General features: G+C 41.9%; 1 pseudogene; it reads left to right on the forward strand.

Moving 5' to 3' along the window:
• The first annotated feature begins 6,213 nt into the window (after positions 1-6,213).
• Positions 6,214-13,308, forward strand: LOC110326111 (annotated as a pseudogene).
• Positions 13,309-25,303: the final 11,995 nt, after the last annotated feature.

Consider the following 25,303-nt stretch of genomic DNA (forward strand, 5'->3'; position numbering starts at 1 on the left):
CAAAGAACCAACAAAGGATACCGCCCCATCCTGTCCACGCATGTGTGACTCATCCTTAGTTCAAAAAGGCACACAGGAACTGAGGGCTCTCTTACCCACCAGACTGCTGAGAGCTGTGAGGCAGAACACTCTGTGGCCGTTATGTCCTTCCTTGATGGACCAAGTCCCATTTTTGCAGGTGTGCTTTTTTTTTTCTTTTGATATGTAGGACTGAAAGCCAGGAGGGCTGCCCTGTGGGAACACAGCAAAGCATAAGTTAAGAAAACACATCCTCTTGGATTTTGTTTTTCCTTTAACTCTCAGAGCACAGGACCATCTTCCAACGGCACAAGAGAAAGCAAGAGCACAGAGCCAAAACCATCAGGAAAGCGACTGTGACACCTGAGAAGGACAGGTGTGCTTTTCAGGGAGTCTCAGCGGCCAGAGCTTTGTGTCCAACCCGGATGTGGCTGATACACCAGGGTTCTCTGCCTTCTCGTCCTGATAGAGTCTCCATAGTGTTTGTGGGAAGATAACACCCCCATTGCATCGGACAGTTGTCCCTGTGCTGCTTAGCAGCAGGGTTCTCCGATTTCACGAACAAATGTGCAGACCTTGGGGCAAATGAAAGGAAATCACTAGCCAGTGTTTGAAACTTAAGCCTCCCTGTTCTCCATTCAGCCAACAGGGTGGGACGGCTCCAGCACCCCCCCTCCAGCCTCCAGAATGCCACAACCCCCAGTATGTTTCAGTGTGTAAGTCATTCTGCTCCCAGCTGGACAATGACTGTGAGGAATTGTCCCGACCATAGCTGTTCCACAGAAACAATGAGTTCAGTGTAAATTGATATTCAAATCGTACACTCCTCTGCTTATCTCCAGGGAGCCCTCTTCCTAGTCTCAGGCAACACTTGTGAGGGCCTCAAAGTGATCATCATGTGAAGGGCTGGCAACACGAAGGAATGTTTCCCATTGTTTTTTAGTTTGTATTTAATTGGACCTCCCTTAGATTAAAAAAAAAAAATCACAGTCCATCCACTTAATTAGTTCACTTGATTTTTTTATTTTTTTAGATGTATTTACTATTTTTATGTTAAGTACACTGTTGCTGTCTTCAGACACACCAGTGGAGGGCGTCAGATGTCATTACAGATGGTTGTAGGCCACCATGTGATTGCTGGGATTTGAACTCAGGGCCTTCATAAGAACAGTCAGTGCTCTTAACTGCTGAGCCATCTCTCCAGCTCCAGTTCACTTGATTTTGACTTGACCCCAGTGGCTTGTGATCGAATGTGCCCAGCATAAAGACACTGTGGGATTCTCTAACTGCACTGAGGCATATATATATATATATATATATATATATATATATATATATATATATATATATATTTATAATCTTTTATCAGGGCCTCAGGGGTGGCACAGAAACAAAGTGAACCATTTGGACACCAGGCACTCCTGGGTTCAGACCACAGCTTCTCTATTTACTGTGTAAATAAATCAATGCAAGATCTTTAGCCTAGCTCAGTCTTAGAGTCCTTTTTGAAATGTCCTGAGGAAAATATTACATACACCACAGACTTTTTGTAAGTACTAGTTAATATAAGTCAATGGTGTATATGTTTATTTGTATATAAATATTTACACACATACATATACACATATACATATACACTCTTATGTGTACCACACATACACATAAACACATACATACACATACATACACACCCTTATGTGTACCACACACATATATACACACATACACACACATACACACAAATACACACCCTTATTTGTACCACACATACATACACACACATACATCCTTATGTGTATCACGCATACATATATACACATACACACATATACGCACATATACACCCTTATGTGTACCACACATACATACACATACACATACATACATATACACACATACACACCCTCATGTGTACCACACACACATACATATATATATATATATATATATATATATATATATATATACACACACACACACCCTCATGTGCACCACAAACACACATATACACACACATACATTCTTATGTATAAACAGTAGGTTTCATATGCTCACCAATCCAAAGTCTTGAATTAAATTCTATTTCTTACTCCATTCTACTTAATTTGCCAGAAATTCTTTACCCACCTTTTTTTTGTTTTTTGTTGTTGGGTTTTTCATGTCCGTCTGTTTCTTCCCACTGACCACAGTTTAGCCAGGTACCTCCTGACCTAAAGCTCTGTCATTCTCACGGGACTCTTCCAGGAGCCTCCTGACTCACCTCCTGCTGTCTTTCTTACCACCACCACCCCCCAGAGATGATGTCACAATCTTTTAAAAGATTAATTAGACTAAGCACTGTCCTTGTATTAAAAGAAATGCATCTTCTTACCATGGACCACAGGACCTTACGTCATCTATCTCTGCCTATACTTTATCCTCCTCCACACTCTCCCATCATCCATCTGCCTTGGACCACACACACGCTTCTTTGTTTCTTGAACTTATGGAGCCTCTTCTGCTCCCAGAACCTTAGCCCTTGCCATTTCTGACCCTACTTTTTCTCCCCTCCACTCTCCATATAGCTGGTCTCTTCTCATCATTCCTGTCTGGGACCCAATGGCACCACCCTGCCTGTTCTACCACCTACCTAAGCTTAGCTTGTCTCTTCTCCATAGCAACACAGTCATACTGCGACATATGGCTTTCCTTATTTTCTTTATGCCCTCATAACCGTCTGAAGTAACCTAATTTCTCAAATCTGCCTCAACAAAATGTCAGCCCACAACAAGAAGAGCTAGGTCTCCCTTACTTATCTTAGTATCATCAACTCCTACAGTAGTACCTGACATGAAAGAAAGATTCGTTAGATATTTACAAATGTGTAGATTAGAAATTTGAGACATGTCTTGGGAGGACTGAGTTCTATTGTATTTTCCAAACATTGGGAATCACTGAAAACAATCAAGCAATCTTAAGGTTGTTAGCCTAAAAATTTGGTATCTCGGCCATAAATTTCACATGACCAGAAAACTTTGGAGCAACATTAATATGTTCCTAACATGGACTAGGTAGATAGATCAGGGTTAGAATGCTCACTCTACAAGCTGGGCTTCGCTGTTCGTGCCTGTAATTACAGTTTTGAGGACAGAGACAAGTAGATGCCAGAAGCTTATCAGACAGACAGCCTAGAAGAAATGCTAAGCTCCTATCTGGTTCATTTCTAGTGAATAAGGCAGAAATTCATAGGGGAAAACACCACACCAAATGTTCTCTTTTGGTATCCACATGTACATACCCATTCACTAGCTTGCAACACACACACACACACACACACACACACACACATGTATATATGTATCATTTATCACAAGCAAACACACCAAGACAGAAGAGGGGGAGGAGCTAGAGAGATAGCTCAGCGGTTAAGAACATCGGTTATTCTTTCAGATGACCCAGGTTCACTTTCTAGAACCCATATGACAGCTCAGAACCCTCTGTAAGCCTGATGTCGTCTTCTGGCCTCCATGATCACCAGGCATACACATGGGACAGAGATATGCATGCAAGCAAAATACTCACACACTACACAAAAATAAATAAAATTGAGAGAGAGAGAGAGAGAGAGAGAGAGAGAGAGAGAGAGAGAGAGAGAGAAGCAGAATTAGAAGAAGGAAGAGAAGTTGAAGTTGGCTAAGGTGAATTTGTTGCTATTTTCTTTGCGACATGAAGTACATTTTAATCTTCACATTGTCACTTCCTATCTGTGTGGCCTTCTACAAGCAGCCCCGTTAACACATTGAGCTGCTTTCCTCATCTAAAAGAATGTAAGAATAATAATAATAAGAAGAAGAACCAACACAGTAGGGAGTTTTGTGAGGATTAAGTGAGCTTAGCCTTCTGCCAGTTCCTGGAACACTGTGCACAGTGAAGAAACAGTGGTTATTATTATACTCATTGCTATTACCGTAATTAATTCTGGCTCCATACTTCACGAAGAATATTGACAACTTGGGGCCCATCCAGAAGAGCTCAGTCTGCTGAAGGGGCTGGAACCACAGTTGTGAGGAATGACTGACACAGTCGAGGATGTTTGTCTTGGAAAAGACAAATTTGAAGAGGAATATGATAGCTCTTAAAAAAATTACCAAGAGCTTCTTTATCAAGGAGGGATTAGACATATTTGATGTTGTTCTAGGACATGCAACTAAAGCCAACTCTTTATAACCTAAAAGCCAAATCGATCAAAATCAAACTTAAATTGAATTCTACTTATTAAAAGCAAAAAACATCTTAAGAGATGGTTTTTTTTTTTCCTGATGTTTGATTAAGGAAATTATATGGAGCCATTTGAAATGGCCACAATAGGGTTTATATCAACATTAAGATGTATGCGCAGGGCCAGCAGGATGGCTCGGGTTGTACAGGTCTGACTGGTGGAGGCTGAGCTTCACACCTAGAACCCAGGTAAAGTGGAAGAAGAGAGCCAGCCCCTCAAGGTCGTCCTCTGACCTCCACACGAGTGCGGCAGTCACGTTCATGATATGTCTTAAGTTTTTAAGTGTTTAAAAGTCAATGGTGCGAGGTCAACTGCAAAAAGAAGTAAACAAGTATATGCAAAAGAAGTAAACAAAATATATGTGTATGTATTCTCTGCTCCGAGTGGGAGGAGGAAAGGCAAGGAGAGAGGGAGGAAGGGAAAGAGGAAGAATGGATGCAAGAGAAAGGGTGAGAGAGAAGCAGAGAGAGAGAGAGAGAGAGAGAGAGAGAGAGAGAGAGAGAGAGAGAGAACACTAACACAAGTGAAGCATGGTACTATATTAGATGACATACCAAGTTTCCTTTCCCTCCAAGTGTAGAGAAAATCTCTCAAGAGTATCATCTGTCAACAAAAAAACGCTTACGGCCAATGAGCTAAGGCAAGAAACAGGAGGTGGGACATCTGGCAGGGGGAGGAAGAATTCTGGGAGATAATCTGAACTCAGGAGATTCGCCTAGAACCCTGAGAAGACAAGGAGAGAAAACTAGCCATGAAGCTGAACTCAGGTTAGGAAAAAACTGTGATAATGAAATTATGAGCTAGTTAGTAAACAAGCCAAAGCTTATGGTATATGAATGTATTAATAAATGACTAGTCTCAAAGTCGTTATTTCTGGGAATTAAGTGGTAAAGAGGAAAAACTTAGTTTTACATCCATGTTTTCCAGCAGAGGCCAGGCAAGCTCTTAGGTGGAGCAGCACGAGAAGGAACCTGGGGAAGAGCACGGGTGGGTGAAGCCCTGAAATGATCTCATGCTTCCGTTGAATATATTGTTGAATTGTGCTGACACAAAAATACTGCTCCATTAAACTATAAAGTACCAAGGCTACCTAAAAATCTTCCCAACTAAAACAGTGAAAATATTTAACCCCAAGAGATCCAAAAGGCCGGGCCGTGTGGTCCAGCAGTGCATTGTGGGATAAGGTAGAGAAATACTTGGGTCACTGCTTTTCTTCTGCCCCAGCGAGAGCCTGTCAACCTCTCTGAACTTCACCTTCTGGATTCTTCCTTATGAAGGAGGAAGTTAGATCTCTGTAATTCTGAAAGCTTATGAGTCACACAGATTATTTTATCTGATAACTGTGAACTTCGTAGGGAATTAGAAACCGCCGGAACTTTGTAAATAAGAATTTTCTAAGGACACTAAGAAGGAAATAACACCAACAGAGGAGAGCTTTGGCTCCAAAGCCAAGGGTGGTCATTGAGTGAAAAGCTCAGGGCCCTGAGACAGCTTGCAGCTAAGGTGGAGTTGTCCCAGAAGGAAGGTATATGGCTTGCCCACAAGATGTCATTCAGCAGATACCTGTATGACTTTCTTCACCTTTGATGGGAAAGAAGTGATCCTTCATCCACATAGAATTTTCTACAAGGGGCTCATAGGAATTTTGCTGTCTTCAAGCATTGAAGGACGGGGTTTGATACGCCTCTGAGATAAACCTGTTTCCTGTACTGTAACTCAGGTGATTTATAGTGGTGTCAGAAGATGAACTTTGCCTTTCCCATGTGGACCCACAAGTTACACTTCCCCAGCAAGGCCACAGAGCTCTACAAAGCAGTCAAGCCCACTGAATATGCATGAGGCCATGAAAGAGGCTTATTACCCAGAACGCCGGAGGACAGAGGACGGCCTCAGTCTCTTCAAATCTTTCCTTATTCTTCACAGACAATCTTGTGACAATGGAGCAAAGTAAGCCTTGCTGTGCCATGCTCCTCTCCTGGGAGCTGGCTGTCATCGACAGCGTGGATGATGAAGGAACCATTGTTAGAAGACGGTGGCCCAGAAGTCCCTGCGCTGGTGCCCAGAACTGACTGGGTTCTCTCAGCACAGTGATCTCAACGCTTACCACCTATATAGAAAGAAGTGTATCCATCACTTCAGTTCAGAGCTTTTCTGTTGCTAATAATCCTTAAAGTGCAACTTCAAATAAGCCATTATACAAGCAACAGCTGGGATAGTTCAGTATGTTCATAATATTAACAGACATCACCTCTGTCTAGATTCAAAACATCTCATGCTTTCGAAATAAAATCTTGACTCCATTGAACAGTTAAATTGAAATCCTCCCATCTGCCCAGTTTTTGGCAACTATGGGTGAATTTTCTACGTCTAAAGATTTATCCCCTCTGGATATTTAATATAAATGGGATCACATATAATATTTAGCCCTTTGCCTCTGGGACGATGTTCTATTCCAGATCCTCATTATTTACACAGGCAGCCACATTATTATAAAAATTATGTAATATTATTAAGAGGTTTCTCCACCAACACAATAAGCCAATTCAAGTCAACTTGAGAGTATAAAAGCAGGCTGATTAGGAGGCAGCTCTGGGGAGGCGTCATTGATCTCACTGGTGGCTAAAGCAAGGGAATTTTCTAGAGCTTAGGCGAGGAGTGATACGTTCAGCTGGGAGCTGGGTTTGTGTCCTTACAGGGTCAAAAACCTGAGCCTTGGGTGGGCACTCTTGGGTGGGTTGCCGGCAACCCAGGGATGAGGAATGATGAGTTAGCCCACAGTTTTCTCTGTGTGGGCAGGGTGTGGGGAGGGAGGGCAGATGGGGTTTCCCAGCTTGTGCAGGGGCAAGCAGGGGTTCAGGCCTAACATATTATATTATATTATATTACCTAACAAGCTTTTAAGAGGATATTTGAGAAATATCTCAAATGCTTAAAGAGCACAAAAATGTCTGTTAACTGATTTGACTCAGCTATCTGCCCCTTACCGCCAGAAGTTAGAACACAGAGTAACAATTCCTACACTTGGAGGAACAGAGACTATCTGCAACAGAACCCTAGAGAAAAGAAGTCAGGAATGAGAAAGATGAGGTGCTGGGATGAGAAGCCAGGGTCCCTGCTCAGCACAGAGGACTCAGCCAGTGGAACTCCGGGGCCAGCCACCTCAGGAGCACCGGCTCTTGGCGGCTGCTCAAGGACACTTCCCACTGATCTTTGGACCAAGTGTGGCTAATTCCGTTCAGCTGGTGTCGATTAGCTAACCTCCTGTGCTTTGAAATCACTGTTTACTTTTTTCCCTTAATCACATTAGCCTGTTGGGGTTGTTCTTTCATTCTCTCTGACCTTTAGTTTTCAATTATATGTTATCTCGATGGTCTTAGTTTGTGGCTGAGTTGATGTGTTTTCCTTTCCTTCCCCCCAGCCTTTCCAATCTTTCCTCTTTATTTTACAGGCATCGTCACCATTCAACCTAGCTTCTTACATTGTTTTCTCTTTATGTTCTTCTTCTTATTATTATTATTATTTTATGGTGGTTTCTTAAGCTCTCTTTTGTCTCTGATGTTTGCTTTTCTGAGAAGTTGTATCAAGGAAAACTGATTGTAGAGCCCAGTTGGGAGGAAAGGCTCTCTCCTCGAGAAAAAGGCTCCTGGGAATCCATCTCCAATTAGCTGTGCTCCAGCCAGTTGTGTCCGGCCTGTGTTCCTCTGGCCACAGGGAGCCAAGGCTATGAATGTGGCCCAACACAAAATTGTAACCTTATTTAAAACATTGAGATTTGGTTGGTTGGTTGATTTGTAACTTCACTGAACAGGTTCTTGAGCATAATTTTGTTGATGATGACATCATGTCACCGTGCCAAATGGTTGGACTTTTCTGCTGGTGAATAGGAGCTTCCTGCCTGAGAGAAAATCATAAGAAAGCACTCTGATTCCCTTTTATGGGTCTTCTCTACTAGGTATTTTACATCAGGTTCCTCCTTCACCTAGGAGTAGCAGAGGGCAGACTTTGATCCCACCCTCCCTGGATACCAGTCTCCTAGCTGACAGAGTGGCCAGTGAACCCTGTTTTTCGGGAGAACAAACATCTTGCAGCTCTACCTGAGAACCGGCCTGAAAGGAGCTTACTGTTTCAGGTGCATTGGGTCACTTTCAATGGGTATTGAGCTGTGTACAAATCTGTACTTTCAGACCTCAGCCTCCAGAAAGCTAGCCCCTACTTGATATCTCTGCTTAGCTTGTGAAAAACTAAACCAGAGATTCCCTCCCTCACCTGGCAACCTGCTGAGCAGGCTCATCCCAAGTCCTTCTCATCTCTACAGTGTGAACCTTCATCTAGTAACATAAGGGAAAACCCAGGGGTTATCGTCCATTACTTCTTCCTTCTTATAAGCCTCAGCCAGTCCATCAACAAATCCTGTTGGTTCCATTTCAGATTTTCACTTTATTTTTGCCTAGAGCAGCATTTTCAGTGGAGTGCATATATGGGTGTACTGGCTGGTTTGTGTCAACTTGACACAAGCTAGAGTCATCAGAGAGGACGGCGCCTCAGTTGAGGAAATGCCTCAATCAGTTACGGATGTGGGGCATTTTCTCAATTAGTGATCAGTAGGGGAGGGCCCAGCCCATGGTGGGTGGGGCCATTCCTGGGCTGGTGGTCCTGTGCTCTATAAGAAAGCAGGTTGAGCAAGCCATCGGAGCAATCCAATAAGCAGCCTCCCTCCACAGCCTCTGCATCAGCTCCTGCCTCCAGGTTCCTGCCCTGCTTGAGTTCCTGTCCTGACTTCCTTTGATGTTGACCAGCAACACCCTTTTCTTCTCAATTTGCTTTTTGGTCATGATGCTGTGTTCCAACAATAAAAATCCCAGGTAAGGCAGTAGGAAGAATGGAGAGGAAGAGTTGAAAACTTAGCAGCTCTGTTCCTCTGAGAACCCTGACTAATACAGGCATGCAGTTGTCACTTTCCTCTTTAGGCTACCTAAGATTGTGACATCTGTCTCGCTAGGAGACTCTCTGTTACCTAGTCAGTTCATATGCTTTGATGAAATAGGCTGTCCTGTTGGAGAAATCTAGAAATCCACATGCTAAGAAAGCGGCGAGTACCCAGTCAATACAGTGCCTTCCATCTATCAGCCTTCCCCTCGTCAGGCCTTAAATGAGGGTTCAGTCCTCAAAGATACTCTGAGCTCAGCCTTGTGAGGGACTATAACTTCAAGCACTCAAGCAGCTCTTTCCCAGGACTGCAAAGACACAGTTCAATAATAAATATGTATTTATAAATTGCTATATTGTAGGGTCATTTGTCACAAGGCAAATAATGACTAATTCAGCTAGAGAGGAATGAAAAAAATATTTTTCCCTACATCTTTTTATACTAAACTTTCTAATTTGTAATTTGAATATCTGTTTAATAAACATCGTGATGTTTCTTTATATGATTATTATTGGTGGGATTAACATACAGCTTAGACATACCAATCAGAGAAAGATTCACCCTTTACAGGAAATTGGGGTGTGAAGATTAATAACTATTAAAAAAGGAAAATGTGCAGGAGAGGGTGGAGATGTATTGTGGTGGACAGGCATGTGAGCTGGGTGTAGAGTATCAGGTTGGACATGTAAGCAATGCTATAAACCAGCACATAGAAGTGAAGGTTGTGGTGTGCACACAATAGACAGCGATTCTCTTGACTACAGAGAAGACAATCAGAGTGTTGGTACACGCAGGTAGAGAGAATGGGAGACATTAGTTTGGATCGGGTTGTGAAGCTCCTAGAACTTCAGGCAGAGGGCTTAGAGTTAGCACACACACACACAAAAGGGCTCAAACTCCATCGCCAAAAATAATATAGTCATAATTTCCTTTGTGAATCCTTCCTCATGCCAGAGCTGATGCTTCTAGATACTGAGCCAAAAGGGAAACTTCCTATACTTTGATCATGTCCCAGTTCATTCAAGAATATTTTGTACCAACCCTCTTGAAACGCTCCCTGCATTTTATGGTGCCATTTGAAACTCAAGTATCGCTGAAATCAAGAGATCAGCATCCATTAAATACTGCTTGTGTTTTCACTATGAATGAACGACTTTGTTAGGTGTCTTCATTTGTTTCCTCTACAGAGAAAAGTCCCTTCCCCTCTTCTCCTCTTTCAGATGTCAGTTGCTTGGGGTCGTCTTATTTATTCGCCAGAGTGTGAAGATGGTGAAATACACGTTTATGTCTGATTTGTACACAACCTTTGCTTGATATGTCACAGAAGGTAGCTGCCATGATACCTGGACAGACAACTTCCATTTCTACATTTACCAGCATGCAGTCACTTGGGAAATCCATTTCACGAACATCTCGTTGTTAATCTGCACAGCAGCTCTCCACATAAGTTTTGCTAATTCGAACTCTGTGGAGGTTCTCAGGATGCTTCAAAGGCTCTACACTTGCCCAGCTTGATGAACAAGTCTCATTTCTCAGTCTTTTATATATTACATCAGAGAACAGTGCAAGCCTACCTTTTTATCCATGTCTCGGTTAATACTGAAATTCCTCCTGTAATGGGTAGGCATCTGCAATGTGGATTAAAATAAAGTCCAGAGAGTCTTTGTAACTGTGCCTTAATGGCCATTTCAGTGCCCAGATCAACACACAACCAAGTCTCCCCAGGTTTTTATGGTACCGACAAAGAATGCTTTTGACCTTGTCGTTCTCAATGTTGTACAGTGTATATCTAAATACAACTACAGTGAGAAGAACCTATGATGCTAACCCGTTCAACAATCACAGTGACTACCTCCCCAGGTTCCCAACTAAACACTGCTTGCTTACAATTTAATGTCACAATTCGATTTTTACTTTGACTAATGCTATTTAAGCAGCTGGGGGAATTATTGCAGTTCAGTGGAGGCCACCGTCTTAACCCTGGTTTGTAATTGAAATCCGTGGGCTATGTCCTTTGCCATATTGAGTGGTATGTAATTAGGATAGTCTTTGTATCAATAGCAGAAGAAAAGAGGGAGAGGAAGAAGAGAAGGAGAAAGAGGAAGAGGAGGAGGGGAGCATTCCTGAGTTCCCCTGAGGATCTGAAACAATGGCTCTTTTTCTTAAAGAGTTCCCTAGAAACAAGAGGCTGAGCAGCTGTAGGAAGGAAATTGCACCACTTGCCATTAATAGTCTTCAGAGACTGCTCAAAAGGTTAAGTGATTGCTCTAACCTACATATAGTCACAAAACATACATTTATTTTCTTAAATTATTTTAGCTTGCCAGCAGAATTCATTCCAAAATCATTGTAAAGGGGAACAGACTGACTTAAAGTGATGTCACAATATGGGTGATATTAGAATTATTTTTTAATAACTCCTCTGAAGGACCATAATTTGATTTTTTTCCTTTTTATGTTTTTGTGTTTTTATTAAAAATTTTTAATTAAGAGATAATTACATCATTTTTCCTCTCCCAACTCCTCTCTTGTCTCCTGCTCCAGCTCCAATACTTTGATTTTAAAAATTATTTATAACCTTGGATTTAAAATTTTGTATATGCTTAATGAAATAATATAATATCTGAGGGGTTCAGAAAGCAGCTTTTACATCACTAAATTTATTTCATGGAGACCAGGCTTTGGAAAGGACCCCAGAGGAGACAAGCTGTTGGACATAGGATGATTGAAAGAGATTCACAAATTATCATTTTATTTTAATTTTTCTAATTTGAGTAACAGCTGATTTTATTAACAAGTTACTTTTTATAATACCTTCGTGTATATTTTGATTCCATTGTTTTCAAATGCATTGCGTAAATAAAAACATTTATTCTGAGTGTCTTTCTTTTTTCAGTTTGTATTTATGCATAGGCGTGACAGCTGGTAGATGCCAGAAGAGGTGTTTGAGCCCCTAGGAGCTGGAGCTACAAGTAGCTGTGAGCTGCTGGATTAGGTGCTAGGAACCAAACTCAGGTCCTCTGCAAGAACAGCAAGTGCTCTTAACCCATGAGTCATCTCCCTGCCCTAATTCTGAGTCCATGTTCCTCACCAGAAAGAATCGCTTTTAATTTTACCTTCTCAAGATTAAAAGAACGCCTGCCATTACTTTTTGCCATGATTATGTGTACTTCAAATCTCTTGTCTGCTTTGATCATAAGAACTGCTATTTATAAGTCAAAAAAAGAAACCAACTGCTCCTCATAACACTTTTTAAAGCTTACCAATTCTTCTATCTACATGCTCAAGTATAATTTCACATGCTATACTTTAATTCAAAATTGTATATATAACTTTACCCATAATCTATTATATGGAAAGTGAATACATATATCAGATCTATTTACTCCAAGCATTGCAATCTGTTAGTGATTACTAAACATTAAAATAATTCAACAAATATGCCTCTTTCCCTAGCACCATGGCATAAAAATGGCATCTTTATTCTATTCAAGACTAGGCCTTGTCCATAACCCCCCACCATGGTCAGGGAAGGCACTGCTTGGGGAGAATGAAACAGACACTAATACTGATTTAGGCGATGTGCTGAAGTCTGCTCTCAGCCATGATGGTCAAGAGTGGTGGTTCTCGACCTCCCTAAGGCTGTAACCCTTTAATGCAGTTCCTCATGTTGGGGGTAACACCCAACCATAAAATTATTTTCATTGCTGCTTCATAACTGTAATTTTGATACTGTTAGAAGTCATAAGGTAAATATCAGATATGCAGACCCCCATGAAATGTTTGTTTGACCCTCACACAGGTCCAGTACACAAATACTGCCAAACTGCCAAGGCCTTCAACAAGCGCCAAGCCCAGCTTTCCCGTCAACTGTAATGAGCCTATGTACATCAAGCTGGTAAAGGCCCATTGTGCTGAGCATAAAATCAGCCTAATTAAGGATGATGACAAGAGGAACCTAAGGGAATGGGCAGGCCTCTGCAAACTGATCAGGAGGGGAAAATCCAATAAAGTGGTTGTTTGCGATTCTGTAGTGGTTAAGGACCATGGCAAAGAATCTCAGGCCAAGGATGACATCAAAGAGTACTTCAAAACCAAGAAATGAACAAATAAACAATTTGGCTCAGGCTATTAAGAGATGAAACAGTAGATTCAGCACTTGCCAACAAGCATAAGGACCTTGAGTTGAGCCCCTCAGGACCCATGTAATGTCTGAGACTGGAGTACATCTGTGAGCATGTCTGTGAGCCTAGAACTCCTACTCGAGGTGGTCGAAAGACAGGAGCATTCCTAATCACTAGTTCACCATCTAGCCTGGTGTTAGCAGAAGTGAACAAGAGACCCTGTTTCAAACAAGGGGCAATGTGAGAACATGACACCCAAGGCTGTCCTCTGATCTCTTATGTTGTATAGTACCATGCATGTATCTCCACTCACACACATACTCCCGCACACATATACAGACACATGCACACACATACATATACACAATTGAAAGTTTTTTTCTTCAAAGATCCAAACCTGATTTACTACCAGAGTTACACTAAATCTGAATGAAGTGATCAGGAAGTACCCTCCTTGTGCAAATATGTGTATGACCACACGTTATTGCTTCTATAATCTATGTGAAAGGCAAACTTTCTGGAACATACAAGGCATTCAGCCAGTATATGCAGAACGAATGGACTCTTTCTCCCCCCTTCTATCGATGAGGTCATTTCATTATTGAGTCGTAAAATCAAGATCCAAACCAAAGCATGAAGCTGTCTGGCATAATTAAAATGCAATGTTTCTCTTAGAGAGAAAAGAAAGACTCCAGAAAGTCTCACTCACACCTGAACTGGATATTGAATATGAGACACTAACCACAAGGAAAAGGAACATACAGTGCTAGTTGTATATTTTAATGTGAGGTTGCACAACCTCACTTAAGCATGAAAAGCCAAGTTATAACACTCAACGACAGACCTTGGGGAACCACACACATCGACATGTTACTTCTACTATAGCATTTGCTTTTACTCAAATGTTAAAGCACTGTAATTGCAGGCTCGCAGAAGCAGCAAACAAAGAGTCCAACTCTAAGGGCCTAAGCAGATGGAGATCAATATTATGCTCTTACTGCTGCCTTTGCACATCAGAGGATCCATATGAGGCAAATGCCAAGGAGCCTCAATGGAAGAGAGAATTCTCAGCAAACAGTTAGCTTTGTCTCCAATACACCAGGGTCTAAGTACTTTTCTTTCTAGACAAGTGTGCGGCCAATTGTCATTGCAAAAGCTTAGATTTACCTTGCACCACAGGCTTTGTAGATTGCATAATGTCCCACTGTGGGCTGAGAGTGAAGAATCCAGCGCTGGGTAGTTGCTTCTAAATGTCAATAGCTACTAAGCCCTGAAATTGCTTTGCAGATGTGATGTGCTGGCTTGGGCATGAACAACATGTCTAAGAAGGTAATGCCACACAGAAGAAGCCAGCAGGATTCATGCGTAAGAGATGTAACAATCAGTTACTGCCCTGGCTGGACAATACATGATGTTAGGTAGATTTAGTTTATTTGAAAGTCTCTTGAATGATGGCTTTAGATGGATGGCCCTGGCATAGGATTTTCATGGCATAAATATCCCTCCTTGTAATTTATCCATTAACGAGTAGGAGTGTGTCATTGAGGCCAGGTAGTGGCTTCAAACTTATTCACAACAATATCTGTTATGAGACTCTTGTATACTTTCCCCCAAATCTGAAAAAGACCCAATCTTAGAAAACACATCTAAGCCAAGAAAGGGGCCATATCAATTGAGTTGTTAGTGCTATATCTGGTAGGTGTTTTTGTTTGTTTGTTTGTTTGTTTTGTTTTTGTTTTTGTTTTTTTTCTAAGTACCACTACGTCTTGAGTTTGGGAAAGTCAGGACTGCATTTTTGAGGACAGCAGGAATGTTCCTCTCCAGAATCAAGTTGTCTCTGCACAAACCAGAAAGCACGCTGGAATTCACACGGCGCAATGCACTGGAGTGTGTCTAAGCCAGGAGACAGGACAGCTGAGCACTCTGGAAGGTTTGGGAGAGGGTGACTTAGGAATCTCAGCTCTGCAAAGAATTTTCTGCAGCAGGCGTAAAGAGGCAGATGGCACCTCAATACTTCTGCAAGGTACCCTAGAAATTAATGCACAGCTTAACCCAAACAACTTGCCAGGATTTCATAACGAATGGTAGGAATGGGATTACGTCTTTTGAGTGTCCCCTGACAGTGAGTGCCCTGTCCATTCATAAAACTTTACAGAGTAAAGAGTATGCGTCACATGTTGTGGTGGTTTGAAAAGGTTTGGCCAATCGGAAATAGCACTATTAGGAGTTGTGGCTTTGTTGGACTGGGCGTGGGTCTTCTGGAGGAGGTGTGTCGCTGTGTGGGTGGGCTTTGAGGTCTTAAGAAGCTCAAGTCTGGCCAGGCTCCTGCGGCCTGCAGACCAAGATGTAGAACTCTCAGCTACCTCTCAATCACCATGTCTGCCTGCGTGCTGCCATCTTCCCTACCATTATGATAATGGACTAAACCTCTGAAACTATAAGCCAGCCCCAATCAAACGTTTTCCTTTCTAAAAGTTCCTATGGTCATAGCGTCTCTTCACAGGAATAAAACTCAGACTAAAAGTCATGTAATGTATCAATAATTATCACGCCTTTACTGAGTGTTGGCTCTGTGGAGAAATTAAAGCACAGAAAGATGCCTAGATCTGCATATATTTGAATGATGGACCTCAGATTGAGCTGAGCTGTCCTTCCCAGGGTCACTCACTGGATCACCTCTGGAAGATTTTTCCTAATAGGGCCTTCTAAAATCAAGAGTTTAATTTACCCAGAAGCCAAATGGTACATTCTCATTCCAAATGTAAGCTGTTTTGGGGGGCTATAAATAGCACCTGCAAATTCCTGAAATGACTTTCTTCCCTGTTTGTGTGAATCAGAGAGCAGAAACTTGTGGATTCTTGTCCCTTAAGTACCTGACGAGTAAAACCTCTCCTAAGATCAGGAATAGTTGTAGCTACAGGAAAAAACCGGATTATCGTAGAATGTGTCCTCGGAGCAAAGCAGCTGCCACCTCCAACAGATCAGCTGTGCCTGCTTGTAAGAGATCATCTTCATCTTGACATTCACGCACAGAAAAAGGGGGTGGGAAGGTAGCAGTATACACCCACCCCCCCCCCAGATAGCCCAGCTGCTGCCTGCTGCAACTTCCAGCCATCTGTACACAATTCTGCCCTAGTTAATGTGACCTAGGGGGTCATGGGGTGTAAAAGAGTATATAGATTGGTAAAGCATCTCAGGGTTCCTCTTGCTGTGATAAAGCACCAGGACCAAAAAGCAAGTTGGGAAGAGAAGCTTTTAGTTGACTTATACTTCCTCCACACTGGTCACCACCAGGAATTTAGGATGGGGATGCAAACAGGTCAGGAACTTGAAGACAGGAGCTGATGCAGAGGCCATCCGGGGCTGCTGCTCACTGACTTGCTCCCCGTGTCTTGCTCAACTCACTTTCTTCTAGAACCCAGGATCCCCAGCCCAGGGGTGGCACCACCCACAGAGGGCCTGGGCCCTTCTCCATCAATCCCTAACTAAGAAAATGCCCTACAGTCAGATCTTCTGGAGGTGTCTTCTCAATTAAGGTTCCCTCCTTTCAGATGAGTTTAGCTTGTATCAAGTTGACGTAAAATGAACCACCAAAAGAAGTTTAGTTGAAGTGGGGACTCCATCAACGAAACCACAGGAAAGCCATCATCCTCGCTAGGCAAAGACCTTCTGGTACAGCATCTTCAGGGTTGTAAGTAACCCCTTGTACATGCTTTGTAAGTAAACCCTGGTTTCCCAGGATGAACTTCAGCGAAATCATATTTTTTGCTTGTTATTGACTTTATAAGGAGTGGGTAGACATTGTTTATGTCTCCCCCCCACCCCCGGGAAGGAATTCTCCCAAGATGAGTAAAGCTTGTTTTCCTTGCTGTGACTCTCCTCTAATCCCAGTATATTTACAATGTTTACCTTCTTTATAATGGAGCCCGTGTTAGGAAAAGATCTAAACTTCTTTTGTATTAATCTGTAACTAGATTCACTCAGTGACAAATGTATTCTAAATTGAATGTGTTTAGTTGATTATAGCATGATATATTCAGAGGAATGCTTAAAACAAACTATATACTTCCAAATAAAAGCCTTTATATAAATGACTAAGTCCCAGGCTATGCCTGGGAGACATGCAATAATAACTAACTGGCTATAGGAAGACATTGCTGTGTGTTCACACAGGGGAACTATAAAATGCTGCTTTACAATGGTTTCAGTAGGACTATTAAATTTGGAAGCTCTGTCCCGGCCGAAGGACAGATCATTTGTCTTTGTTGCCTGATCAAGGTTTTAATGGCCGGTATGAAACAGAGATGAATGTCCCCACCAACGCTGCAAAATAGAAGCCAGAGATCAGGAACAGTGTCTTTCAAAAACAGAAAACTAACAACATCAAATGTTGTTCAGGGCCCTCAGGAAGCCCTCACAGAACTGCTGTTACCATGGCTCAGTGTCTGTGGCTTTGGCAGACCACACCCTTCCTGTTCCCAGTCCTTGGCAGCACAGGGGAAGATCTGGTGGTCCATCTAGATCCTTAACACTCAAAGGGCTGATTCCCAGGAACCTAAAAACCAAGTCTTCTACTCTGTCCATTTATACACCAATCTCCCAACCTCGATAAGAACTGTAGTGACAGAATACTAAATTGATTTCTCTGTTATCCTAGATTATCAATAGAAGCTCAATTGCTGAGCATAATTAGGTATGAGCAAGTTAAGTAAACACCAATATTTAGGAGCTGAGACCCCATATTGCCTTGTTATGGAAGTTTTGATACATCCAAATATACTTGGGCACATGACCTCTGCTTTTTTTTTTTAACAGATATTTTTAATTTTATTATTTCTATTTTGTGTGTTGGATGTTTTGGTTACATGTTTGTCTGAATACCATGTGCATGCCTAATGCTCTCAGAGGCCAGAAGAGTGTGTTAGACGTCCTGTACCTGGAGTTACAGACAGTTGTAAACCACCACATGGATGCTGGAAATCAAACAAAGATCCTCAGGATGGTCACCAAGTGCTTTTAATGGCTGTGCCATCTCTTCATCCCTCTACTTTAAGACTTGGAATAGGGACCATTTCCTTGGAGGGACTTGTCTGTGGGCTTTGGATCTCTAGACACAGTGATATTAGGGGCAGGAGGCATGTACTACTCCCTTAGCAACCAACATACCCAAATGTAGAATGTGTCAGAGAACCATCCAGAACTCTGTATCCAGGTGCCTTGAATATTATGTGTCATGATCTGTTCTAGCTGAGTTAATTCTGGAAAAAAAAAATGGAGAGGAGCAGAGGAGCATCAATATGAAAGCTAACTCAGTGATCCTAAGTAAGGGTGGAGGCAGGAAAGGGTGTCACCATATTCTACCATGTATGATGAGGCAAAAATGTAAATTTTCTAAAAAGAAAGATGGGATTGATGCAGTGAGGGATAACGACTTGTCAATCAAACTAGTTTGGACTGTTTCGCTACTTAGAAGTGGCAATGAGCATCACATTACAAAACTGTGGAGTTGGCCTGCGGTTTAGCTCAGGAAAGGAGAGAAAACTTTCAACAGGACAAACTTGAAGGGTTAGGGATGGGGAAGCCTGGAGGTGCTGCCCACTTCCTTCCGTCAAAGGCAGCAGATCGGGTGAGGTGGTCCTGTATGCCTGTCCTCGAATTCTATGAGTGGTGCTTTGGGTGAAAACTTTCAGCTCTGTCCATAATAACAGCGACCATCCCCTATGTTTATGCTGATGGCTTGTAGGTGACAGACGCTGTGCAGAGATGTGTCCAGATGAGCATTGTATGAAATGTCTGTCCAAGTGTTCTCACATGAGCCCAGCACTCATCTGAAATTTTCTATTCCCATTTTTACCGTTAACCCACTTGGCCAACCGTGCAGCTAAAAAATAGTTCAAACAAAACCTGAATTCCAGTCCATCTCCGAAACCTAAATTCTGAACCAATAGGCTTCTTCTGTGGAATGAACACTGGACCAGGCATTATATAGAATAATACAATCCATAATGCTTTTTGTGTCTCCATATGTCCTATATCCATTCATCACATTATTTTCTTTTTAAGGTGTTCAAAAGTCTCACATCAGCACTTTTATCTACACAATTAAAAAAAAATTTCAATGATGACAGAAAAGCTCTGAACTGTGACATTCAATATAGTGTATTCACATGTAACTGTGGAATACTTAAATGTGTCTTCTACACATGAGGGACTCGAACTGTAATTTAATTGGCCATCACATTTAAATCATTGTAAGTGGCTCGTAGCTACAGTTTTTGAATCATCAAATATTATGCCTCAGTCTTATCTTGTTCTAGCTGCCAACAGGCCGAGTTTGGTATACCACAGGCTGCAACACACATTGTAGAGTTACCTGAAGGAGACAGCGCTAGATCAGTTAGGAGCTAGTTGACTCATTTCAGCCACAAAATGAGCCTCCTAAGAAAATCTGCCTAATATCTAGGGTGCTGCCAAATTTTCAGGGATTCCTTCTTGATGGGACAGTTAAGGATTTTCCATATTTTGGAATGGTCTTATGACTTCAAGCAGATGAACACATTTTCACTACCAAATTAGTTATAAACCATTTACAGAGTTCAGTAGGTGAACTGCTTGTTACACAGACACTAGGACATGAGTTACAATCCCTAAGCACCCACGGATGAAAAAGTCACCCACGGCATAATGCACGCATAATCCCAGAACTGGCAGGTAGAGACAGAAGGATCATGGGAACCTGATGACCAGGTTCAATGAGAATCCTACCTCCAAGAATAATAGAGATGGACATCAAAGATCAATGTTTACCTTTGATACAACCATGTGTAGATGCCCTCTATACACACAAACCACACACACACACACACACACACACACACACACACTTTTTTTCAGCATTAAAATATCTCTATTCTGGCAGCGAATCTCAAAAAAAAATAAATAAAATAAAAAAAGAAACTGCATATTTGCTCTCTGAAAATCAGCTCATCTCCTTCAACAGCTAGGACTTTCTGCGGTCACAGACATGACTGTAAGAGAGACAGAATGAGTCAGAAGATAAACGTCAGAACAAAGAAAGACCGTGAAATCATTAGCCCAGAAGAGAAGGTATGAAGATTGTACGACTGTTGCCTTCAAGCGGTTCAGTGCTAAGCCTGTGGGAGAGAGGATCAGGTTATCTTGCACGACTGCAAAGAACAGGACTAAAAATCTAAAGGCAGAATTTGAGAGGCAATCACGTGACTCGAGGGAAGGTAACGGCAAGAGGTCGAACAACTTGGCAGAATTTACTTCCTAAGAAGTGATGAACCGCAACCATAAATTGTGTTCAAAACAGAAAAACAAAAAACAAACAAACGAACAAAACGCTAACATTCCAAAATCTGTTATTATACTCCAATCTACAGTTCATACATTTAGACAGTTCCTGGGATGGGAGGGGTATCAGTTACACCTCAGGAATAACAAAATAACAACAGCAACAAAACAGGAGGTTGGTGTAGCAATTCTTTGTTGCTTGGGTGGAGGGAAGTAGGGAGTATATTTCATGAATATTTGCTTAGCAATTATCTGCCATCAGATTTAACTTGCATCCATATCTGAGTATTCTGCCTAACAGAGACAAGGACAGTCCCCTCTGCACGGTTCCAGTGTCTGCTGTTGATAACTTTAAAACGGTAAATACTGATGGCCGGACTTCTAGTCCTAGGACTTGGTTGTACATTTCAGGTGTTACCGTAAAGGTGAAATGATATATTTTAGAAGAGGCAGAGTTGGCCCATCATCAATCTTTCAAAAGTAAATCTAGTTTAAAACACTGGCAACACAACTTAGCCTGTATAAAGTATAATTACTAAATAAATTCCTAAAGAATTAGAAAAGTGTCCAAAAGCATTCTTCCTTGTAAATATTGGTTTTCAAAGTATGATAAATATAGGCTTAAGATTAATCTTAACAAAACCTCATTTTCCAAATTTTATTTGCCCTCCTCCAGGACTTGGACTCTCTGTCCTTTCTAGTTACAGTAAGTCCCACCTATCCTTCAAAGCCCAGTGTAAGCTCCTTGGCATGAAGACTTTCTGATTCTCTCTTCTGTGTTTATACCACAGTCATGTCTGTATTCCTTTATCCTACTATCCTATGCAGTCTTTCTTTTTTGATGATACCTTTTTATTTTTTCATGTGCATATATGCCTGTGTGAGGGTGTCGGATCCCCTGGAACTGAAGTTACAGATAGTTGTGAGTTGCTGTGGGGGAACTGGGAATTGAACCAAGGTCCTCTGGAAGAGCAGCCAGTGTTCTTGACCTCTAAGCCATCTCTCCAGCCCCTATCCTATGTAGTCTCTATCACACAATTGCTACAATAGTTTTGTCTCCTCTGTGTTGTGATTTGAATATGAAATGTGTCCCATAGAGTCATGTGTTGAACACTTGGTCCTCAGCTAGTAGCATCGTTCTGGAAGATTCTGGAACTTTTGGCACCTTGCTGGAAGAAGTAAGCACTAGGGGCAGGCCTTTAGGTTTTACAGCCTTGCCAAGTTTCTCTTCACTCTACTTCCTGACTACAGATATAATGTGACCACCTAGCCTCTGGCTTTTGCTACCATGCCCGCCCGTCCACCATGGAATGTATCCTCTCAAACTGTAAGCCAGAATAAATCTTTCCTTCCTTACATTTCCTTCCTTACTTTTTTGTTTGTTTGGTTGGTTGGTTTTTCGAGACAGGGTTTCTCTGTATAGCCCTGGCTGTCCTGGAACTCACTTTGTAGACCAGGATGGCCTCGAACTCAGAAATCCGCCTGCCTCTGCCTCCCAAGTGCTGGGATTAAAGGCATGGGCCACCACCATCCGGCTCCTTACATTGCTTCCTGTCAAATATTTTGTTCGATAACAGAAACAGTGACTAGTGTACCCTGTGGTTTAGCTTATATTATTATTATACCTGTTATAGCATAGTACTTTGCACACTACACACATGGTAGGTGCTAGGTTATCTGAGTACTTGGGGAAATTCATACATGGAGAATTGGCCAAATAAGGAAGAATTTCTATTTCAATTATATTTGCTACATAACTACCCCAGACTTTAGTAGGGTCTACCAATCACTATACTATACCCTATAGTTAGCCATTTGAAAGAGGCACATCGGGCTGGTATTGCTCCATGAAGACTGCTGTCTCAAATGAGAAGACTTAAGGCTGAGATGAACTCAGTGGCTTCAGCTGGGATTATCTGATTTTTAACCATGTGGCTCTTTCTTGAGTGAGAATTACTCCCAGGCTAAGACCGTGGACTCGAATACGTGTGTGTATGTATGGGGTGGGGGAGCACACCTGTGTCACTTGGCATCTTCACCACATAGATGCACAGGGAAGACAAACAGAATGACCAATCAAGTGACAACCCTTTCTGACCTAGTCTCTGAGATCACTTCACTCCTACTGGTCTCTGTGGGTTGACACAATCCCAAGTCCACCCAAAGGCAAAATCGTCGTCATGGGGGTAGTCTCCAGGTCACTCTCTCACATAACACACAAGAGGAGAAAAACTATTGCAACTGTCTTTTAAAAGTACAACTAGAGGCCGGGCTGTGGTGGCACATGCCTTTAATCCCAGCACTCGGGAGGCAGAGGCAGGCGGATTTCTGAGTTTGAGGCCAGCCTGGTCTACAAAGTGAGTTCCAGGNCCAGCCTGGTCTACAAAGTGAGTTCCAGGACAGCCAAGGCTATACAGAGAAACCCTGTCTCGAAAAACCAAAAAAAAAAAAAAAAAAAAAAAAAGTACGACTAGCAATGCTTATGTTCCTTGGAAAACACAAAGTAGCAAACACAAAAACTCAACATGTACAGCCAAATGAAGTATTTAGATATGCCCAGTCCATGACCAAACATTCTGGAACTCCATGGAGTTCAGGCCCAGAACATCTTGCTCGTCATAACAGCACTAGGGTACACAGACTACTGACATACTGTTGGATACTCACCAAGTGCCTTACAAGCATCTCTTAATTTTTCAGAACAGCTTTATGACTAAGGACTCTTTATGATTCCACTTTATAAACAATAAAATGACATCATGAAATTGCCAGGTGACACAGCCAAGGGTCTGGAAGTAATTTTTTTTAAAAAAAATAAATCATGTCTGTCCAACTCTGGAGTCCAGATTTATAACCTAGATGGTCTCTATAGATGATGTTGCCTAACATCATCTATAATGGGCTGTAAAGGGCTCTGTTCTTTGCCGTGGCTCTTTCTAAATAACTGTATCTACTCAGGAAGGGGTACTTCCAACAACGAATGCTCATGGAACAGGCTGTGTCATTCCTGGTTGTGAGCACTCTGCAGCAGACACCCCGGAAACTTTGTAAAATCATCTTTCATCTGGCCCCTGGAATCACAGCTTGAACATACTTCCTTTTGGAATCTGTTTTCACTGGCTTAGAAGAGTTATTTCTTCCCCTGTTCTTGCCTGCAAGAACCGAATCAAAGCAGCATGCAAAAAAAAACACAGCTGGGAATATTCTTATCTTTGAAGAATGACTTTTGTGTCTGTGTCTGGATAAGACTTTAGTGCTCATCCCTGTTTGGAAGGGAATATTTCAGGGTCTGCATTTGCAAGAGGTTGACTTAAGTGCCTGAGTGGTGGTTTGCTCCAATTCTGGAGCCAGACCAAATGGCTTCTACCACCAGAATTTTGCCCATCTAGTTAAAGACAAACTCGAGAAACGTGAGATACACCAAGGACCAATTAAGGAGAAACTGCCAAATCTTTGGAAATGAGAATTTCCACACAGATTCCCCCTACAGCTATACTTATCAATTTGGATAAGACTGAGAGCAAATATTCCAAGTAGTGATTAACGGTCTCCGAGAAACTGCACATACGCACCAAAGGGCTTGTTCAACACACCAACCACAGACAGCACAATTGTGGATAAACAGCTCTGCATTTCTCTCCCAGGAGGCTGAAATACGGTGGGACTTAAGCAGGTACCCCAGTGAAGTGATTTTTCAGCCTGAAAAGGAATTATGTTTAATCCGTATTTGCCAAATTCTTCTTTGTTTTGCCAAACACCTATCCATTCATTACACAGCACAGGAACAGAAAGCCAAACACAGTCTAAAGGCAGGTGGTCTAGCCTTGAGAGACACCCATACTCCAATTCCATCAGAAGCTTTCAGGATGTTTCATTGAACTTGGCTTTAGGAGGGCAACAGAAATCTGGCTTCCTTCTTGCCTGGGCACCGGGGAATGGGTGCTCTGAGCAGCAACTTAAAAGCAGAGAGACAGAAAAAGGTCACTTCAGGTAACATGACAGCGGCTGAGTCCTACAGAACATTATTACTGAAAACGTCTTCAGCAGTAGCGGAGTGGCACAGAAAGCTTTGAGTAAGCCCTGCTTCTTGGCTGGTCTGTTCTAAGATACTGAATGGACACAACAAAGCAGAGTGGATGCAAAGAGAAGAGAAAACAATAGCTAGGGAGCTGTAGCAAACCATGGCATGGAAGAGAAAACGAAACAGTTTTGAACTGACTCCATTGGAAATTTAACAGGCAATGTAATAGATTTCATAGGAGACTTATTTCGAGTCTCCCGAATTGGTAGAAGAAATCTCAAACCAACTTTCTGCACAGCCTGTTCTATACGTTGCTTCAGGTGAGCAGACAGCAACTGGTGACGTAGATGATACTTTTGAGTGTTCGCCTCCTGGATGGCTAACTTGAACTATTCACTCTTCTTTATTATGTGTTTCAGCATCTTTAGTTTTTAGAGAAGTTGAACATCTTTTAATAGGATATATTTTTCTTCTTGTGTAAGCAGCCTTTATTGACAACCCAATTAAGAAGAGAGCTTGTTGTCTTAATGTTAGCTAGGTAGGTAACAATCTGATCAAGATCAACCCTGAGGTCTCCAATTTCCTAACTAATGTTTTTATTAGCTCTCCCAGGAAAATATACTTGACACTTTGTGTGT

Source organism: Mus pahari, chromosome 9 (genome assembly GCF_900095145.1).
Source record: "Mus pahari chromosome 9, PAHARI_EIJ_v1.1, whole genome shotgun sequence".
Classification (NCBI taxonomy): domain Eukaryota; kingdom Metazoa; phylum Chordata; class Mammalia; order Rodentia; family Muridae; genus Mus; species Mus pahari.